The sequence below is a fragment of the Notothenia coriiceps genome, unplaced genomic scaffold (assembly GCF_000735185.1).
Source record: "Notothenia coriiceps isolate Sejong01 unplaced genomic scaffold, NC01 NC01_scaffold00030210, whole genome shotgun sequence".
In the NCBI taxonomy this organism is placed as follows: Eukaryota; Metazoa; Chordata; class Actinopteri; order Perciformes; family Nototheniidae; genus Notothenia; species Notothenia coriiceps.
In genome coordinates, this window is record NW_011362911.1 from 796,461 (window position 1) to 801,150 (window position 4,690).

Below are 4,690 nucleotides of genomic sequence, written 5' to 3' on the forward strand. Positions count from 1 at the left end.
GAAAACGAAGGCTAAAGCTAACGTTAGCAGATAGTGACAATGTATGCTAGTTAGCCAGCTCAACAATAATATTGCGACAATGCGACAGAAAAACTTTTCAGTGTACATCAGGCTCTGCCGCTCCGACAGGGAGCTCTGCTCTGAACACCTGAACGGCCCGTTCTAACAGCTGTTCACCAGCGGTCCAGTCTGTGGCACAGTGACTCCAGACCACACAGTTAATATTAACGAACGCACCCGTAGGTAATGTAGCTGCTGAAGCTAGACCCTCATCGCGGAGCAGAGCCGACAGGCAGGAAGACTCGAGCACACAGCTCGCGCTTCATTATAATATATATAAAAAAGAACACCATGCGTGTATGATGGCACATAACAGCTCGCGGCCGCAGATTACTCCGGGTCCCTTAAATACACTTTGGAGGTATTTGTACTTAACCCTGGTTAGGACTTTATACTTCTACTGTACTAGATTTTGGAAGCAAATCTTGTACTTTTTAGACCACTACGTGTATTTTATGGAAATAATGAAGGTGTCTACACTTTTATATTAAGTTCACATTTTAGTCTGAAATCAAAGGCGCGGACCTGGCATTTAGGTGGGTTCGATGGGATGGTCATTATGTTTCATTAAGTTTGATCGACGTGTAAATGGCGGCTCCAAACTCTTGTAAGTACTAAGTGTAATATTTGAATAGTATATATAATAAGGACTTTACCTGGTTAGATGTTGTTAGACTGCAGTAAAGTGACAGCGAGTTGAAGAGTGAATATTAAAACTACTATCTGATGAAAATATGTAAATGAACGTCCTTGTAAAGATTTACATTGCATGGAAAATTACATTGTCCGTCATAAGGTGTGAGACCATGTGAGAAAGCATGAACAATTAGTTCATGATTCTAGATATAATTGGTGGAGGAAATATCGGATACTTTTTTGGTTAAACGTTGTTGCTTCCGATTCGATTGCATCGTCTATCACTGTTACATATATCAATCGGTCGGAGTTGCTAACGCTGTCTTTTTGAAAAGTCACGTGGTAGTGCGAGCGGCGAGGCTGTCCCTCGGACGAGACTGTGGACTTGCCGGGCAAGATTGTCGACAAGTGGTCGCCACGTCAGACTACCGTGTCACTGAGTCTGGTGTCGGGTCAATTATAATTGGCTTGCCGTGGGCATCCATTACATCGCGGACGACTTCGATCTGGGAGTAGCGCCTCGTCTCGGTTGTCCGTCCTTCTGAGCTCGTGTGTCGAGCGCGAAGTCATATTTATATATTTTTTCTTGTGCGTAACGGCACATACTACGTTATTGTCGAGCGCCAGCGTCTAATGAGGCCCAGGGAATTTATGTGAAACCCTCCAATAAACAATGAATTGGACCAATACTGTAAATTCATGACGATGACATGATCTAAAACCTTTCGTTTAAGAACTTGAGTAAAATCTGGGTGATTGCCACTAAAATCTCTTAAATTAACAATGTGCAATGACAATACTGAGGTTCTAAAACATGTGTGTTTATCCTCTTATTCCAATTTTTACACCGTTAATAAACCATTATATATAGTTACTGGTAGGTTGTCATGTAAATTTCCTCTGGATAGAACCGATTATAAACTGTATTATATAACATCCCGGTATGGATATATTCCATGTAAATATGTAAAGTAAAAGTTTTATGGTTGCCCTAGTACGGGTACAATCGGTCACGCGAGTTTAAAGCGAGGATAAAAAACGAGAGGCAGTGGGGACAGAAACGTACACACGTCGACTGGTGCGGGGGGGGACGTTCCTCCGCCGCCCTCGGGCTCAATGCTGGTACAATGGTTGACGCAATGGTACGGTGGCCGCGTTTGAGAGTAAGGGGACTTACCACCCACTCACAACCGGTATATCCGCCTCGAGGAGCTATAATGTAAAAGGGTTTAGACATAGTTCAGACATAGTCTAGGCAATCTCGGGGCAACAATGTCTAAAACCCTACCTCCTTTTCCTCTCTCCCACACAAAAGCACTGTGAACCACTCAAGGCGACTGTGTGGCCCTGTGTATTACATCGACATATTTTTCGCTGCATGTTTCCACGTAAAACGGTACTAATACCAGGAAATTTGATTTGAGCCCGACGTAGTACCTTTGGTGTCAATGTCTGTCAAAATGTGTGTAATTCAATTATCAATTCTACGTCGTTTGTCTACTTACTTATGGTCACTGAGTAGCGACATTTAGACTTTTCTAAGAATAAACGGTTGTAATAAGTGTGTACGTACTAGGTGTGTTGTCTTTTGTGAACTTTGCCGCGGCAAGGGTTTTTGTATATTTCGTCGAAAAAAAATATAGGCAAAAAGTTGTTTTCTCTATTTGAAAGATTTCTAATACACCAACCAAGAATAGTCTTGTCTATGACATTGTTGGTCAACCCGGTCGCGTGTGGTCTATGGCTGATACTTTGACATTGGTCCGTGAAAAAGAAGTTTTTAATTTGATCCTTTATTTGGTGTAGTTTTCCTACTTCTAGGGACCAAGTAACGTTGTGAGTTTTACCGGTTTCTCTGACTTGAACCGACAAATTTTTCGTATATATTTATTTTCAAACTATTCATTTGATTTCACCAATGAGGAGTCCGTAACACTTTCTGTTCCCAGTCGTCCTGACAGGCAAATACTAGTCTTCTCTCTCTCAAGTAGGCTGTCGACCCCGGAGACTTTGCTGTATGGCCTCCAATTAAGTAGTGTACGTTGTATGTCTACATCGTGACTAAGTCTGGGTCGAATGTCGGAAGGACGGTAGGAGGACCAATTTTTGGACTTTAACTTTTTAGAACCATTGCGGGAGAAGACCTTTATCACCTGCCCGATTGTAAGGAGATATGACCAGAAACCGCCAGCAGTCCGTCCTTCGACATTCGATCCTCAGACTTTAAGTCACGATGTAGACATACACCGTACACTACTTTTGGAGGCATTACGCAAAGTCTGGGTCGACAGGTACTAGTGGTAGAGAGAGACTAGGTTATTTGGCGTCAGGACGGACTGGGAACAGAGCTGTTACGGACTCCCTCATTGGTGAAATAAAATGAATAGTTTTGAAAATAAATTATATACGAAAATTTTCTGTTCAAGTCAGGGAAACCGGTTAAAACGCTCAAACAACTTACTTGGTCCCTAGAAGTAGGGAAACTACACCAATAAAGGATCAAAATTAAAACTTTTCTTTTTCAGGACATGTCAAAGTATCGTCATAGACACCCACGACCGGGTTGGCCAACAATGTCTATGACAAGGACTATTTGGTTGTGTGTGTTATCTAAGGGAAATCTTTCAAAAATGAGAAACAACTTTTCTATATTTTTTTTCGACGAAATATTACAAACCCTTTGCGTCGGGCAAAAGTTCCCCAAAAGACAGAAACACACCTATGTACCGTTACACAACTTATACAACCGGTTTTATTTATAGGAAAATGGTCTAAAATGTCCTACTCAGGACCGATAAGTATAGTGAGAACTAAAAACGACGTGTAATTGATATGAATTACACCATATTTTAACAACATTTGACACAAAAAGGTACACTCGTCGGCGCCTCAAATCAAATTTCCCCTGGACCAATAAGTACGGTTTCGTGGGAAAAACATGCAGAAAATATCGTATGTATACACAAGGGCCAACGGGTCGCCCTTGGAGTGGGTTCACAGTCTTTGTCTGTTGGGATGTCAGAAGTAAAAGGAGGTAGGGGTTTTAGACATTTGTTCGCCCCGAAATTTGCCTAGACTGGTCTTTGACTATGTCTAAACTTTTTATCATTATCAGCTCCCCTCGAAGGCGGATATACCGGTATGGGGTGGTTAGGTCCCCTTACTCCTCCAACGGCACCGTACCATTTGTTCCGGTATTCCATTTGTAAAACCGGAGCCTTGAGCCGGGGAGGAAACGTCCCCTCGGCACCAGTCGACGTCGTGGTTTACGTTTCGTCCCCCACTCCTCTTCGTTTTATCTCGCTTTACTCCGCTCCCGCTTTTTACGGTACCTAGGCCAAAACCCATTTAAAACCCTTTTTCTTTTACATTATTTACAATGGGGGTATCCATACCGGGATGTTTATTTAATTAAAAGGTTTATATCGTTCTATCCAGGGAAAATTTTACATTTACAACCTAACCAAACTATATTTGTTATTAGTGTAAAATTTGGCAATAAAGGATAACACACATGGTTTAGAACCTCACAAGTATTCATTGCACATTTNAATATATATAAAAAAGAACACCATGCGTGTATGATGGCACATAACAGCTCGCGGCCGCAGATTACTCCGGGTCCCAGACCCCCCCCATACCCCAACAATATTTTTATTGCAGATCTACATGACTCACACAAACAACCTATTTTGGATTCAAAACGGCGAATTTCGCCAAAAGGTGACAAGTTTGCATCCCTGTTAACAGCCACTGCACCCCAACTTCCTCTCATCCGGTTGAGCTTACCTCGTGTAGAGTGTGCATCGAAAATAATGAGGAAGGCTCTCCCCGCCCGCCCACAGGCTGGGGCAATGTGCCGATTCACGCTGTGAAGTTCCAGAATGGGTCTGAATTCTCCTGTCTTCTTCGGAACCAGGAAGTACATGAAGTAAAGCCCCTTTTCTCTCTCCTGAGAGTGCACAACAGACACCGCCTGTTTTTTGCAACAGGG